This window comes from Ranitomeya variabilis, chromosome 3, assembly GCF_051348905.1.
Source record: "Ranitomeya variabilis isolate aRanVar5 chromosome 3, aRanVar5.hap1, whole genome shotgun sequence".
NCBI lineage: Eukaryota > Metazoa > Chordata > Amphibia > Anura > Dendrobatidae > Ranitomeya > Ranitomeya variabilis.
This window is the reverse complement of record NC_135234.1, coordinates 90,883,613-90,901,597: the sequence shown is the minus strand read 5'-3', so window position 1 is coordinate 90,901,597 and position 17,985 is coordinate 90,883,613. Positions and strand designations below refer to the sequence as shown.

At 44.0% G+C, this 17,985-nt stretch overlaps 1 protein-coding gene across 1 annotated transcript in view; it reads right to left on the bottom strand.

Moving 5' to 3' along the window:
- The window catches only part of PITPNM3 (PITPNM family member 3), a 791,724-nt gene that overhangs the window by 711,150 nt on the left and 62,589 nt on the right, over window positions 1–17,985 (bottom strand). The gene's annotated exons all lie outside the window — the stretch shown is intronic.

Sequence of the window (17,985 nt, the reverse complement as noted above, 5' to 3'; positions counted from 1 at the left end):
GTTAGTAGTAGGATGGAAGGTGACTTTTTTTTTTATTAAGGTTCATGTTTTAATACCATATCTTAGATGTATATGAGGCATTTTTGTAACGCAGCTTATCACAGTAATGTTCTGACCTGAACTGTAATACTCATCATGCCAGTAAATCCACAAAATATGCTGTTTACTTTCCTGAAGCCAATTAACTTCCCACTCACCAAATTTCAAAAGGAATCTATCACAAACGACAACAAGGCCATCTTGACTTTTGTATGGGTGCTCTGTTGCTGCCAGCAATCTGGATGTTCCTGTCGAGTGTCTTTTAAATGGTCACAGGTAAATTACCAGTTGATTTGTACCACAAGGACACAGAAAATGGAAAAAGTGAACAGCGAATATCTGAAATGTTTAAAAAATGCTTCAACACTTTAAGTATTTCAACCATTTCATGATTAAAGGTCAATGTAACATTTATGGTTGGTTTAATGATCTCTATAACGTTATGTTTTCATGATCTCTGGCCAAGGCTAGAACAGCAAGTGCTAAGGTTTCTACTGCGACAGTCACAATGAGTGGCTGGCCGGCTCGGAAAACTCAGAGAATTTGTTTGATGCCCTCTACAAATGCAAGAGAGCTTAAGGAATTTTATGCCAGTGTTTAGTTGTGGCTAGATATTAGCTGAAAGTCAGTAGGCAAATATGAAATGCTCTATAAACAATGGATTTTTTTCTTTGCATCTGATAAGCACCGTACTCTCTTGCATGGTCTACAGCAGCAGCATACAGCCTTGTATATTTGGTATCTGGCTACTGTATAGACGTACTATTAGTTATATTGATGTTTGCATACAGTTTTAACGTAAGCACACATACTCTATGTAAGATTCTGCTAGATACTAAGGAATAAAAGTTTGCTGGTTTACCAGACCAAATTTATTCTAGAATAATACTTTGCATCTTATTTTTATACCCTGTACTGTGTCCTTCTATGCCCTTTGACAGGACGCGTAATAGTTGTTTGTATTTTAAGACAATTTATTTTTCTGTTGTATTACATAAAATATTTCAGAATCCTCAACCGAGCATAACCTGTCATTTTTGACATTTACATTTTGGCTAAAAACATATAAAAAGTACAAGAATGCTTTCAGGACAGTAACATATCTTTGAAACAACTTAAGTAGTCAGGACTAATGCATCTGGGAGATGACTGCAACAAATGACTCAAGCAAGTTATATTAATACAGAAAAAAGGAAAGTCGTAAAACAGTTGGTCTGCGACAAAAATGTAAAAAAGATTCAAGATTAGCAAGAAACCACCTCCACGATAAAGTCAAGAGTTAACGACCTTATATTGCCACTTGAGAAGTGGTATAGCATGGCGTGGGGCACAAGGGTGATTGCCACAGGCACAAAGTTCTAAGGGGGTGCAAAATTTCAGCCTCTCTGCTGTTCAATATGATCCAGGTCAGCAGGATTTGCAACTCAGAAATCTTCACTGAGCATTTCATTGTTCTGTGTAGCCATTGTGTGCCCAGGTATTGCTGGACTTAGGCATTAGGCCGGGATCACACATGCGAGAAACACGGCCGAGTCTCGCATGTTAATACCAGGCACTGCCACCTGGAGCGGAGCGCGCTGCCGCATAGCAATACATGCAGTCGCTCGTTACACTCCCGAGTGCCGGTGGTAGTACCGGTTATTAACATGCGAGACTCGGCTGTGTTTCTTCCATATGTGATCCCGGCCTTAAAGCGATATAGGTCCTTATTACATATTGGATCTCCAGTGTGACATAGTTCCTGTGTGCTCTCTCCTTTATAACATATGTTTTTATGTCTTTTTGTAATGTAATAAAGGTTTTGATCTTATTTATTGTGACTTCTTTTTCTTTGTAGGTTTTTTATATACCACAGGTGTATGCAATGCTGGTTAATAGAGAATGCCAGATGTGGTCGTGCTCAACTATGCAGCAACACAATTTGCAAAAATTACTGTTCTCATAATTTTTGAAGAATGTATAGAAATGTGCAGAAATGTGGACTTAGTCTTACTATGATGACATCATTATTTTCTTAAACTACCATACAAGTTCTTGAGGAATAAGGGATTCAATACTGGGTTTTTGGAAGCGACTCAGAGTGTTAACGTTCCACCGGTTAGGAAACACAAAATACTTAACTTGACTCAGGCACTGGCAACCCACGCCACACCAATGCACCGGAGGCATAGAAAGAACAGTACAAAATTCTAAACCAGGGATTCAAGCTTGAGGAGGATAATTTGCATATTCCAGGTGCCTTCTGGGAAAAGCGAAGAGTCTCCCTCAGCAAGAAGATCGTTGGGTACAGCCGGGACCAGCTGCTTGGAAAGCATCACCAAACCAGGGATTCAAGCTTGAGGAGGATAATTTGCATATTCCAGGTGCCTTCTGGGAAAAGCGAAGAGTCTCCCTCAGCAAGAAGATCGTTGGGTACAGCCGGGACCAGCTGCTTGGAAAGCATCACCAAACCAGGGATTCAAGCTTGAGGAGGATAATTTGCATATTCCAGGTGCCTTCTGGGAAAAGCGAAGAGTCCCTCAGCAAGAAGATCGTTGGGTACAGCCGGGACCAGCTGCTTGGAAAGCATCACCAAACCAGGGATTCAAGCTTGAGGAGGATAATTTGCATATTCCAGGTGCCTTCTGGGTAAAGCGAAGAGTCTCCCTCAGCAAGAAGATCGTTGGGTACAGCCGGGACCAGCTGCCTGGAAAGCATCACCAAACCAGGGATTCAAGCTTGAGGAGGATAATTTGCATATTCCAGGTGCCTTCTGGGTAAAGCGAAGAGTCTCCCTCAGCAAGAAGATCGTTGGGTACAGCCGGGACCAGCTGCTTGGAAAGCATCACCAAACCGTGCGCCTTACGGCGCACAAATTTTTCCCTGTAGGACATTATTGCAAGAAAGCTTGGCTGAGTAGATTACACAAGAAGGAAAACACACAGCAAGTCTGCAGGATCTAGGAGCAACATGGCAGATGTGGCAACCTACATGGTGAGCTGCAGCATGTGCTACATGTTCACAGATCGACCCGAAGAAGAATCCAATTTCACCTGTCAGAAGTGTAGACTAGTGGCCCTTTTAGAAGAAAAGGTGCGGGGTCTGGAAGAAAGAATAGCAACTTTGAAACTCATCAAAGAGAATGAAGACTTCCTAGACAGAACAGAAGCATCTCTACTGGTCACAGAAGGTGAAAAAAGTGTCAGAGAACCTCCAAAAGCAGATGAGTGGAAGCATGTGACCAAAAGAAGCAAGAAGACCATGGAGAAATCACCAACCACACAACTGAAGAACCGATATCAAATCTTTGTAGAGGATGAAGATGGCACACCTAAGGATGAAGCACTACCAGCAAGCAAAAAAGAAAAGGGTACACAGCAACAAGTGACAGCAAAAAGTACAGCCAAGAAGCAACGAAGAGTGGTGGTGGTGGGAGACTCACTACTGAGAGGCACAGAAGCAGCCATCTGCAGACCGGAAATAACCGCAAGAGAAGTATGCTGCCTTCCAGGTGCGATGATCAAGGATGTGACCGATAGGATACCAAAGCTCTTCAGCTCCAAGGACGTCCACCCATTTCTTCTGATACATGTTGGCACCAATGACACGGCAAGGAAGGACCTACCGACAATCTGCAAGGACTTTGAAGAGTTGGGGAAGAAAGTAAAGGAACTGGATGCACAGGTAGTTTTTTCTTCTATCCTTCCAGTAGACGGGCATGGCACCAGGAGATGGAACAGGATCCTTGATGCGAACAACTGGCTAAGACGATGGTGCAGACAACAAGGATTCGGATTCCTGGACCACGGTGTGAATTACTTGTACGATGGACTCCTCGCCAGAGACGGACTACACCTCAACAAACCTGGGAAACACACATTTGCCAGAAGACTCGCTACACTCATCAGGAGGGCGTTAAACTAGAAGAAGAGGGGACGGGAAGAAAAACATTAGACTCGAACAAAGAAGACCCAGGAAAACATACTCATAAGGGAGGTAAGAACATTTCTAAAACAATCCACAGCGAGGAGATTGGAACAAAACAAAATCCTCTAAACTGCATGCTCGCAAACGCCAGAAGCCTGACAAACAAGATGGAAGAACTAGAAGCAGAAATATCTACAGGTAACTTTGACATAGTGGGAATAACCGAGACATGGTTAGATGAAAGCTAACTGGGCAGTTAACTTACAGGGTTACAGTCTGTTTAGAAAGGATCGTAAAAATCGGAGAGGAGGAGGGGTTTGTCTCTATGTAAAGTCTTGTCTAAAGTCCACTTTAAGGGAGGATATTAGCGAAGGGAATGAGGATGTCGAGTCCATATGGGTCGAAATTCATGGAGGGAAAAATGGTAACAAAATTCTCATTGGGGTCTGTTACAAACCCCCAAATATAACAGAAATCATGGAAAGTCTACTTCTAAAGCAGATAGATGAAGCTGCAACCCATAATGAGGTCCTGGTTATGGGGGACTTTAACTACCCGGATATTAACTGGGAAACAGAAACCTGTGAAACCCATAAAGGCAACAGGTTTCTGCTAATAACCAAGAAAAATTATCTTTCACAATTGGTGCAGAATCCAACCAGAGGAGCAGCACTTTTAGACCTAATACTATCTATTAGACCTGACAGAATAACAAATCTGCAGGTGGTCGGGCATCTAGGAAATAGTGACCACAATATTGTACAGTTTCACCTGTCTTTCACTAGGGGGACTTGTCAGGGAGTCACAAAAACACTGAACTTTAGGAAGGCAAAGTTTGACCAGCTTAGAGATGCCCTTAATCTGGTAGACTGGGACAATATCCTCAGAAATAAGAATACAGATAATAAATGGAAAATGTTTAAGAACATCCTAAATAGGCACTGTAAGCGGTTTATACCTTGTGGGAATAAAAGGACTAGAAATAGGAAAAACCCAATGTGGCTAAACAAAGAAGTAAGACAGGCAATTAACAGTAAAAAGAAAGCATTTGCACTACTAAAGCAGGATGGCACCATTGAAGCTCTAAAAAACTATAAGGAGAAAAATACTTTATCTAAAAAACTAATTAAAGCTGCCAAAAAGGAAACAGAGAAGCACATTGCTAAGGAGAGTAAAACTAATCCCAAACTGTTCTTCAACTATATCAATAGTAAAAGAATAAAAACTGAAAATGTAGGCCCCTTAAAAAATAGTGAGGAAAGAATGGTTGTAGATGACGAGGAAAAGGCTAACATATTAAACACCTTCTTCTCCACGGTATTCACGGTGGAAAATGAAATGCTAGGTGAAATCCCAAGAAACAATGAAAACCCTATATTAAGGGTCACCAATCTAACCCAAGAAGAGGTGCGAAACCGGCTAAATAAGATTAAAATAGATAAATCTCTGGGTCCGGATGGCATACACCCACGAGTACTAAGAGAACTAAGTAATGTAATAGATAAGCCATTATTTCTTATTTTTAGGGACTCTATAGCAACGGGGTCTGTTCCGCAGGACTGGCGCATAGCAAATGTGGTGCCAATATTCAAAAAGGGCTCTAAAAGTGAACCTGGAAATTATAGGCCAGTAAGTCTAACCTCTACTGTTGGTAAAATATTTGAAGGGTTTCTGAAGGATGTTATTCTGGATTATCTCAATGAGAATAACTGTTTAACTCCATATCAGCATGGGTTTATGAGAAATCGCTCCTGTCAAACCAATCTAATCAGTTTTTATGAAGAGGTAAGCTATAGGCTGGACCACGGTGAGTCATTGGACGTGGTATATCTCGATTTTTCCAAAGCGTTTGATACCGTGCCGCACAAGAGGTTGGTACACAAAATGAGAATGCTTGGTCTGGGGGAAAATGTGTGTAAATGGGTTAGTAACTGGCTTAGTGATAGAAAGCAGAGGGTGGTTGTAAATGGTATAGTCTCTAACTGGGTCGCTGTGACCAGTGGGGTACCGCAGGGGTCGGTATTGGGACCTGTTCTCTTCAACATATTCATTAATGATCTGGTAGAAGGTTTACACAGTAAAATATTGATATTTGCAGATGATACAAAACTATGTAAAGCAGTTAATACAAGAGAAGATAGTATTCTGCTACAGATGGATCTGGATAAGTTGGAAACTTGGGCTGAAAGGTGGCAGATGAGGTTTAACAATGATAAATGTAAGGTTTTACACATGGGAAGAAGGAATCAATATCACCATTACACACTGAACGGGAAACCACTGGGTAAATCTGACAGGGAGAAGGACTTGGGGATCCTAGTTAATGATAAACTTACCTGGAGCAGCCAGTGCCAGGCAGCAGCTGCCAAGGCAAACAGGATCATGGGGTGCATTAAAAGAGGTCTGGATACACATGATGAGAGCATTATACTGCCTCTGTACAAATCCCTAGTTAGACCGCACATGGAGTACTGTGTCCAGTTTTGGGCACCGGTGCTCAGGAAGGATATAATGGAACTAGAGAGAGTACAAAGGAGGGCAACAAAATTAATAAGGGGGATGGGAGCACTACAATACCCAGATAGATTAGCGAAATTAGGATTATTTAGTCTAGAAAAAAGACGACTGAGGGGCGATCTAATAACCATGTATAAGTATATAAGGGGACAATACAAATATCTCGCTGAGGATCTGTTTATACCAAGGAAGGTGACGGGCACAAGGGGGCATTCTTTGCGTCTGTAGGAGAGAAGGTTTTTCCACCAACATAGAAGAGGATTCTTTACTGTTAGGGCAGTGAGAATCTGGAATTGCTTGCCTGAGGAGGTGGTGATGGCGAACTCAGTCGAGGGGTTCAAGAGAGGCCTGGATGTCTTCCTGGAGCAGAACAATATTGTATCATACAATTATTAGGTTCTGTAGAAGGACGTAGATCTGGGGATTTATTATGATGGAATATAGGCTGAACTGGATGGACAAATGTCTTTTTTCGGCCTTACTTACTAACTAACTAACTAAGAAGTACTTCATCTTGATATTTTCCAAGAAAATAGAAGAAATTATAGACTTACCGTATCCATTGGAAAATTGTACTTAGTGCTGAAACATTTATGGAATCTATAGCACTTCAAAATATCCAATATACATTTCCATCAGATGAGTGACCATGTCTATTGCTTCCTAATGCTACACTCTTAACCAAACTTTGCGTTCATTTAAAAAAGTAAGTTAGGAGAAAATAAGCAAGATAAATATAATCATTTTAACGCCCTGATGTAAATGCCAACTACAATAAAATTAGAAGATTTTATACATATTCCCAAAATGAAGTTGTATTTGTGAAGTGCAATTAAAGCTGTGAATGTTAGTAGTCATCATCAAAAGCCACGTTCACACGTACAGTATTCGTTCAGTATTTTATATCAGTATTTGTAAGCCAAAACCAGGAGTGGAACAATCAGAGGAAAAGAATAATAGAAATACGTCACTACTTACAAATGGCTTTCAAATACTGATGTCAAATGCTGACCAAACAATGAACGTGTGAACGTGGCCTCAGTTCTCTATAAATCCTGTCAGGCTATTTTTTTTTTTTCTTATACTGTATTGTACAGCTGATCTCATTTGTCATTACAACTTTTTACAACATGGCCTGTAGAGGTTATCTCAGGACACTCATGAGAAACAGTCTGCGAGAAAGCATGCCAGAATGAAGATGTAGCGCAGAGAAGTCTTAGAGATTTTGTAACGATGATCTGTGGCAAATCATAGGTTGTTGATCAGCATAAAAAAAGAATAAAACTACAAAATGTGTTGGCTAGAATTACTTAAAAGGGTAATTTAACAAGAAACATTTATCACCTGATCACAAGATTAGCACTACTGAAAAAGATTAATGTTAGAATGACGGGGATCCAGCACTAACCACAATGAATCTGGCTCGACGTGTCTTGTTCAGCCTACTGAAATTCACAGTACATGGGATGGATCAGCAGCCGGGCATTGTATACAACCCTCTATTATAGTCTAAGGAACTTATAGAAAAGGTTCTTGCTTTGCTCTTCTCTTACCTTTCACTTTTTTTCCTACATAGGAGTTTAGTTGGGGGTTACTGGGACCCTCACCTCTCAGAAGAATAGGCACCCAAGTCTCCTGTTTGTAAGTAGGTAGCTGCAATCTGTCACCTAATTTTATCCATCCAGCTTTCCCTGCCTGTTAACCAATGGGTGACCGGAGCAGGAAACCTATGCTTGGAAGCATGAAATAGTGCAACAAGGAGACTGTTGTGAATTAGACTTTTTGGCTCCCTCTTGTGGTCACTAGTGATATGACTCTGGGATTGTCTTTCTTCAGTTTGGCACTCACCTGGGTCGTTAGTCCAGGGGTGTCGCTATATAAACATCCTGGATCCTTAGTCCAGTGCCTGGCATCGTTGTAATCAGATCCTTCTGTTGCTCCTGTCTGCTGGTCCTGGTTCTTGCAAAATTAAGCTAAGTCTTGCTTCTTTGTTCTTTGTTTTTTGGGTTATTTGCTTTGCTTCTATTTTTGTCCAGCTTGTACTAAATGTGAGTTCTGACCTTGCTGGAAGCTCTAGGGGGCTGGTGTTCTCCCCCCGGCCGTTAGTCAGTTCGGGGGTTCTTGAATATCCAGCGTGGATATTTTAATAGGGTTTTTGCTGACCATATAAGTCATCTTACTATATTCTGCTATTAGCTAGTGGGCCTCTCTTTGCTAAATACCTAGCTCATTCTTATGTTTGTCTTTTCCTCTTACCTCACCGTTATTATTTGTTGGGGGCTTGTATCCAACTTTTGGGGTCTTTTCTCTGGAGGCAAGAAAGGTCTTTCTTTTCCCTTCTAGGGTTAGTTAGTTCTCCGGCTGGCGCGAGACGTCTAGAACCAACGTAGGCACGTTCCCCGGCTACTGCTATTTGTGGTGCTAGGATTAGATATATGGTCAGCCCAGTTACCACTGCCCTATGAGCTGGTTTTTTGTGTTTGCAGACTTGGTATTTATTCCTGAGACCCTCTGCCATTGGGGTCATAACAGGAGACATCACCAGTTAGAGTTGAGCAAAATTCTTTGGGTCCCTGCTTATTCAGCAAGCTATAGCGCTTACCGAATAAGTTGCAGAGAGAACCCGGATACCTGGAGCGCGATGGATGATCAGCTGATCAACGCCGCAGCTGCAGGTGTCGCGGCTGTGTCACAGCACATTCATGGACCGCCCAACACACAAGTTCTCTATGCATGTGCTGTGACAGTGACACAGCTGCGACACAGCTTATCGGCCGGTGCACTCCATGTATCCAGGTTCCCTCTGCAGCTTATTTGGTAAGCGCTATAGCTTGCCGAATAAGTGGGGACCCAAAGATACTCGCTCAACTCTAATACTGCAGTAAACATTAGCATATGTCAATCTGTGAAGGAAAACACAGAGGAGGGCTGTCCAGTGACTATCAACTGAAGGCACCCTGTACAGTCCTTCTTACCGTAGAAGGTGGAGGCAGTATAGAGTCCATTCATGAAAAAATTATGAAAAACGTACCAGGACCCAGTTTTTCCACAGATTGTAGGCTAAGTAATAATTCTTCAATTATCTGATTATTCAGCTACCAGGACAGATGATATTCCTCTTCTGGGTGTGAGACATCGCCTGACCACTCCAGCCAATCAGGAGCCACTGATCAGCGGCAGCCTTCACTTTCTGTCGAAGAGAAAGAAAAAATGTTCTGCCTCGTACAGAATGCGATCAGTGGCTGCTGTTTGGTTGCAGTGGTCATGTAACATTCCTCATTGGAATAGGAAGCCATGAGACTGATTAGGGAGTAGAGATGGAGTTGGAAAGTTGAACACAACCCCATAAACATGCATAAACATAAAATGACTATTGCCTGTCACTGTGTATTTTTAGTCCTGCAGTTGTACAACTTACAAAGTCCTACCCTTGTAAGGAGAAACATAAGCAGTAAACATCTTTTTGAGGGTGGGGGGGTAAACTGATCAATGCACAGCATAATTATGTTTCTCGACTAACAGCGCTCAGAGGTAGCACACTGTTTTCATTCCTAATAGCTGCTAAGTGGTCTTAATTAAATACTTAAGACCACAAGCTGAAGACTGTGCAGAGCGGCACAGATCAGCGGAAGCAGGGGAACAGCATGTTCCAATAAATAGCGTCATGTGACCTCCTGTTTGTAAGGTGAAAGAAATCTGAACACATAACACTCCTGTAAGAGAAGTCTAAGAGTTTTCTAAGTAATTTCTATTTGCTGTTTAGTATATGGATCTTTCTAAAATAAAACACAAACGTAATGATTGAATTACAAAAAGGTCCTGCACACATTCCAAAGAAAACATTAATTTACTTTTCTGAAGTAAAAATGATAAAAGCATAAAAGAAAATTTCAAAATGTATCACCTACATTAGACTGAATAATTAAAATTATTAAACGAAGTATACCTTTAATTCTATTCCATTTTTGTGGATTTTCTTAAAGGTACAGTAGATTTTTTTACTCTATTGTGTGCACAAAGAGAAATAAAAGATCAATCTTTACAGTAGCTATGTGGTCCATAGATTGTAATAGTCAGCATCCGACTCATTATGATGTACTGTTCTGGCATGCTCTGCGGTACATGCAGAGGTCATTGTGCAGAGAGGGGGTGACCATCACTTACTGTGAATGTGAATGGTGGATCATGTGTTATCTATATGTTACCTTTTGTTGTAATCCAGCCTGTAATCATAATGAGATGTCTGATAAGTGATCTCTAAAGCATAATATTTGGTCTAAATAACTCCACAATAGGAAAAAAAAATCATGACGCAGAGTACCTCAAATACGTAACTGCACACAGTCAGAATAAAAGTCCCGAAAAGAAAATATCTTTGTAGTGTCTGATGTACTGTTGGCATCTGCTTAATACTTTGTTGGACCATTTTTTGCCCATCTACATACATCGGAATTTTGGAATTGTTTTCTACCTTGAGAAGCTGCAATGTGACTTGGTTACTAGGTTAGAATATCAGTTATATGCCAAACCTATGTAAATGTAGATCTACTGTATAACAGCCTTCTGCTTAGCTCTACTCCAGCATTTAATAGCCACTTATCACCCAGACATTACTGTGATCAATCTCTGTTTTTTACTATTTTGATTCACGCTCTGAAAATCTTAAAGGGAACCTGTCATGTGAAAAAATGCTATTGACCTGCAGAGATAGGGTTAATCTGCAAGTTAATAGTTTTCTGAACCTGCCCTACGCCAGCACTTAGAACCCCTCTGCTGGGAGGAAATTAATTTTATTCCTCCCAGTAGTGTTCTAGGTTCATTTATAAGAGTCCATACCATCCATAGAGAAAGATGAGGGTGGCACTCACCGTCCTGTAAAATCCATACTTTATTCAAACAATTAAAAAAACCTTCAGCAGGGGAGAAATGTGTAGGATACACAGACGACGGCTGTTTCACGCAATTGCGCTTCTACGGGTCCTTTTGGCAATGTTTTTTCTTGGGTGAGCACTCGTAAGTCCAGGCTTTCTGCCAATAGCATTTTAAACCCCAGACCTGGAAGACTAACTTGAGTGGTGCAGTGGTGCGGATCCCTTGTTTCTGTACATGGACTTGTACAGACTCATCCATAAGAGTGAGGCCAGCGCAGGTTCAGTCACCGCTCTGTGTAAACTGAGCGGTGGCTGTAACCATGCCCGTGGCTCTGACTGATGGATCGCCCCCAGAGTAGGGCAATGGGGTACTCGGCACCGGGTCCTGCGGTTTGGGGGATGTCACGGTGGCTGACCCGGTCCGTGGCCCTCAGGGGTGTCCAATAAAAGAGTTTATATATGGGTTTGTAGGGACCCTAGAGATGCCCCGACCCCCACAATTTGCCACCGTGTCTTCTTAGGTATTAAGGTCGGGCAGCCAACTTGGAATTGACTGTCCTGCCGGTCTCTGGAGCAAGGCTTAGAGACAGTTACTCCCTTGGTGTTCCTGGCTACCGGCTTCTGCGCCTCAGAAAGGAGCAGCTTGTTCCTGGCTGATCTCCCTCTGGTATTTCTCTCCTGTGCTCTGCTTTCCTGCACACTCTGCAGTATGTTCACCTTTTAGTGTCTTTTCCCAGGAGTTGCAGCACGTCATGCCAGCAGAGCTCCTCTCCTTCTCCCTGCCTGACAGGAACTGAACTCTGAACCCCTTTTCCCTCCAGATCAGGATGTTAAATAGGGGAGTTCACCCTAAACAGGCTTAGAGCTCCCCTTCTGGTCTGGAGTGTGAACATGTTGTATGTGTGTGATACCTGAATGTGGCTGTCTTTCATTGCCTTCAGACATGACATCACTTCTCCCCTGAAAGGATAATGACATCACTGCGACGACCAGGACACTGGGGCACCGCACTGACAGCAGCTCAGCCTTAGGGCTGGCTGTCAGTCAGTGCTGGGGGTGCAATGGCAACGCTGCTCTCTATACACAGAGCAGTGACAGAACTCACGCTGACACCACCTACATGATTGAAACTGGAACCCTACTGGGAAGAATGAAATGAATTTCCTCCCAGCAGGGATGGTCTAAGTGCTGATGCTGGGCATGTTCAGAATGCTGTTTACCTGCAGATTAACCCCATATCTGCAGGTTAAGTGTATTTTATATGACAGGTTCCCTTTAACAAATCCAGAATTTAGAGCTTGCCTAAAAGTGTAGCTGTCATTTTCATACCTGTTTAAGCAAGCACTTTAATTTAAGATAAATGAGACTAAAGAGTTGTGCTTACCTGGGAAATAACACCATCTCTGGCCATTATATGACTTGTATGTTGCATTTTTCACCAATGTTTCACCTGTATCTGAAAATGTACAGTTGTTTCAGAGCTAGTGGGCAGAAACTAGCTTTATAATGTCTTCTATACCTTCTACACACAGCACACACAGAAAGATGGATTGCTGCATTCCTTTCTTTGTAGCACACAGACAAAAGCAGTATCTGCAGCATGGAATACATTATACAATAGTACTGAGCATTGTGACTGTGAATCTAGCACTGAAGTAAACATAAATTTGATAGAAGCAGCACAATTTGCCTGTGAACGCCGCCTGTTTTATTCACTGTGTTGAAAGCTCCTCTCCATTCCCCTTACCCTCTCCTGTCATCAATATGCTCTGTTACCTGTTTGAACAAAACAGAGTGGATGATGAGTTGAAAGGGTTTTAAAAGGCAGGTTGGAGGGGAAGAGGTAGTTCATGTGTGGAAAAATAAGCATTTTGCTATGCTATATTATACGTTTAGTTCTATTGATGTATGTAATGTTTATTAACAGTGATCATTAATAGTTTGTTTGTTTTATAGTGTGAAATTCTTTGTAAATGTAAGTCCAGAAATTACCATCTTTCTGTAATATAGTACTGGAAAAACTACGTTTTTCATTTTTACTTGTATGTGACCACAACCTTAGAACCTGCTAAAGCTCAGATGCTTTAGAAGGAGCTCCAGGCAAATTATCCACAAATATATACTATGCAATTAATTAGTGGATAAATCTGGACCTGTTAAGTTTTTATAAATTCAATTTCTTCAACAATTTAGCTTTTCATTTCCCTAGACTACCTTAGACAATACTATTAACCCCTTTCTACCATCTAATACAGTGGGAATATTAGAGTTTAACCCCCACCTCACCTCAAACCTACAGCGACATTATGTCTTGAGTCCTACACATCAATAACTTATAAACCAACATAGTAGTGTGGAAAAATGGTGACTTTTTCTTCTGTTCTCCTATGTGAGTTCTCCTTTGGATAAAAAAAATCTAACCTTACCATAGGAAGAACAAGAGTAATGCAAAGTACATGCAGCGCCCCAGAGTCCTGGTCGTTGCAGTACTGTGGCTCCGCCACTAAGGGGAGCCATGGTGCGTTCGATGGCACTGAAGGAGTTCCTCCAATCAGGTATCACAGACACCAATATGTTTCACAGCTGGGCCTCCGGGGGGAGCTAAGGGTGCTATTCATTAGGCCACTCCCCACCATAGTGGGTAAACTGGGGGTCAGGCAGGAAGTTAGTAGAGAAAGCTGACTGGATCGAACGAAGCAACACCTAGTGAGAGAGGGGGTTGTGGAGGAAGAGACAGTAGGGTCTCTGCCAGGGGTGGGATCCTGGCAGAGGCTTGGCATTGAAAGAACGTAACGGGACCGTGCCTGCTCAGAATAGCGGCGGTGCCCTAAGAAAGGATTAGAAGCGAGATAGATTGTGCTGAGTGAGAAACGAAATCAAGCAGAAGGAGAATACCAGCAGGGGTTTTGTTGAAAGAGGCAGCACCTTGCTGAGGCGCATTACCGGTGGCCGGAACGCCGAGGGAGTGGAATAATATACAGCTTTAAGCCATACTCCAAACAGCGGCAGGACAGTCAGTCTCAGGCGGGCTGTCTACCACATATCACCTATGAAGTCTTGGGGGGCAATTGCGGGAGAGGGGCGTCTCTAGGGTCCCGGAAGAACTCCAGGCCTACCTGACAAACGGGTGCCGTTCTTACTGTAACATCAGGAAGGGACGGAAGATTAGCAGAAGATCAGTTAATCGAGTTGTGAGGGAACTTAAGAAACAGACACAACAGTTGTGGGATACTTTCCGTAAGCACAGCAGGGAAGGACTACAACACAAAGCGCTAAGAAGGAAGGCACTGATTTCCACCTGTGAGGAGAACTCTGGAAGTGCCATTGGACCGGCCGGACTTGCGTAGCCTGGTGGACCGGATTCTGGACTGAGGACCGAGAGATCTCCAGTAAAGAGGTAAAGAGACTTCAACCTGGTGTCCTCGTTATTTACCGCGACCTGCACCCCACAACTGCACCGCTATACCACCGTTAACAGCACCTATTTGCAACGGACGTCCCCCACTGACAGACAGGGCCACGGACCGGGTCTAGCCACCGTGACAACCCCAGGACTGAGATCCCAGAGGCCCGGCTCCGGGTACCCCTCGGCCCTGCGGCGGTGTGGGGGCGCTCCAAATCTTGGCGTCACGAACAGGATCTACTTAAGCCTGAAGAATCAGGTTATGTGTGCCTTGGAACTGTGATTTATTGTGCTTGGACTGTACTTTATTGCAAAGACTGTGCTGCGCCATTTACCGCCAAAAGTTCCCGCCAAAACCGCCGCCATTACAGCGCTGAGGAGAGCGCAGGAGAAGAAGAAGGGCGTGGAAGTGGGCGTGAACAAGCTGAAGAGCGCGAAAGACAATGGCCGCCCAGTCTAAATATCTCGGCCCCTTGAGGACGTGTCCGTCAGCAGCCGAGATCCGCCTCCTGATCCTTAATGGTGGGCAGAGACAACGAAAACGAAACCGCCCACGAAGAAGAGAGCGGGAAAAGGACCAGGAAGAAGGAGCGAGCGACATGGAGGACGCCATGGCAAGCCGCCCGGAGCCGGAGCGTGGGGTCGGAGCAGAGGACTCCCCCAGCCACCCGGAGGGGCACCGCAACCAGGCCTCCACCGCTGATGCTGAATTCCTGCAGGCCGGAGTGGACGAGCTCAGCGACCGACCCCGGCGGACGCAGCTGAGCACCGAGGCCGGGTGGAAGAAGGCCATCATCAGGAGCCTCACCGGACATCTGTCGGCAGCCTCATCTGGTCCGGAGCAGGGAAGAAGTCCCAGCGCTCCGAAGCTGGAAAGCAAGGCCCTGCCGGAAAGCGAGGTGCTGCAAGCAGAGATGACAGCGTCGCAGAACAAGGCCCCGCATCCAGCGTTCCAGACCCCAGCGGAGACGGAGCAGACCGGCACCGGAGGAACCGCATCTGAAGCAGGTAGGAAGAGCCACCCTGCCCTGACGACCGACACCACCCCAGCGACTGCTAGTGCCACAGCTGCTGACTCCGTTCCAGTGACTGATCTTGCAGCAGCCGCTGCCTCTGCTGCAGCAGATGCCCATACTCCAGCTGCGCAGACCTCCATCGCTGCGCATGATTTAATCGTACATGAAAGACGGATTAACGGCGTTTGTCCAACACTGGGTGTAACCCTGGACCTCACTTTGCCCAGGCCAAGAAGGGTTAAGTGCCAGGTGCAGCCCTGGAAGCCGTCCAACTAAGCCTCGGAAACCTGAAACTGTAAATAGTTAACTGTTTATTTCCTTGCTGTTTTGCTGCTAAAACCCGTCCTGGGTTAACTCTTAAAGGGATCCCTTTGTTTACCCGGGATCCCTATTGCTTTTTATTTTTGCTTTCACTTTCATTTTTGCTTTTTGTTCCACAATGTTATAAAAACTGCTGAATCATGGACTGTGCATGATTTGAACTTTCTTGTAAATAGTTTGCACCTTCTTAAAGGTGCTTCCTACTGGTTTTGTTTAAAGGGAACCTGTCACCACGTTTTTGGAAGATGGGATAAAAATAGCGTTAAATAGGGGCAGAGGTGGGCGTTACATTAGTGTGTGTGTTATGCGTTTATTACCCACCTAAGTTGCCGAAATAACTTTGCAAAGTCTCCGTTTTCGCCTGTCCATCAGGCTGGTCAGGTCGCATGGGCGTTGTCTTCCCCCAGATTTGGCGTAGTTTTCCGTTGGTGGCGTAGTGGTGTGCGCATGCCCAAAGTCCGGAATCCTCTTCCAGGGGATTTAAAATAGCGCGGTGTTCGTTATTGCATTGGTGATCGGTGGGCGCGGCCATCTTCCTTTGGCCGCGCGTGCGCAGAAGCGGCGCTCTGCTGGCCGCGGCTTCAGGAAAATGGCCGCCGCGATATCCATCTGCGCACGCGCGGCATCCCGCGGCCATTTTCCTGAAGCCGCGGCCAGCAGAGCGCCGCTTCTGCGCACGCGCGGCCAAAGGAAGATGGCCGCGCCCACCGATCACCAATGCAATAACGAACACCGCGCTATTTTAAATCCCCTGGAAGAGGATTCCGGACTTTGGGCATGCGCACACCACTACGCCACCAACGGAAAACTACGCCAAATCTGGGTGAAGACACCACACCCATGTGACCTGACCAGCCTGATTGACAGGCGAAAACGGAGACTTTGCAAAGTTATTTCGGCAACTTAGGTGGGTAATAAACGCATAACACACACACTAATGTAACGCCCACCTCTGCCCCTATTTAACGCTATTTTTATCCCATCTTCCAAAAACGTGGTGACAGGTTCCCTTTAAAGACATTTTGCGAAGATACCATTCCGGAGCCTTTACATGGACTGGTAGGCTGAGAAGAAGAGCTACCTCAGAAAGACTTGATCTCCTCTTAAAGGGGAGGTTAGAATTGAACTTGAAAGTGATACTGTTTTAGAACAGTAATGTCAAGATAATGCTTTGAAGGAAATGTAACTGTTTTTCATGGAAAAGTTATGTGTGTTTAATTTGTTTAAAATGTGAAACCTAGATAATGTTCTTTGAAGAGAAAGATGTAGAAAGCCCGTAGGGGTAGATGTAGAGTTCCGTTTAACTGAAAGTAAAGAAGTAATAACGAAGGTGAGGATAGAAGGTAAACCCTGCGTCCCCATAGAAAGTTAGTTCGTTATTAAGGACAGAAAGTAGACCCGTAGGGGTTAGTGAGTGAGTCCTTATAGGAGCCAAGTAGAGTGGGCTCCATGCTCTCAAATGGAAAGGAATGTTATGTCTATACTATGTATAGTAGAGAAAGGCAGTAGGCCCTGGCTGAACGGGGCGGTCCTGTAAAAGAAAGGAGAGGCAGTAGGTCTGGTGCCATAGGGACAGGCGGTCCTGCAGGTTCAAAGTAGGAGAATGTGAAGTTACCTTGCCCTGTAATGTGATTATAGGAAGGCCTTTGGTAAACTAAGAGTGTATGTTTCCTAAAGGCAATGTTAATTTATTGTTCCAGCATTTGCACTTAGTAGAATACCCGGTTGGGTAATGAGAGTTAATTGTAGCCTGTTGCTATGATATTTGATTATGTTTTGTAACGTTAAAGTGTCCTCACCTCCCATAAAGGGAAGCCTGTTCAAGTATGCTTATTGTTTTGCACTCAACAAATTTGTATGTCTTTTTGCTAACCTGTATTGTTGTTTTCTTCCCAGTCCCGGAGTACTGTGT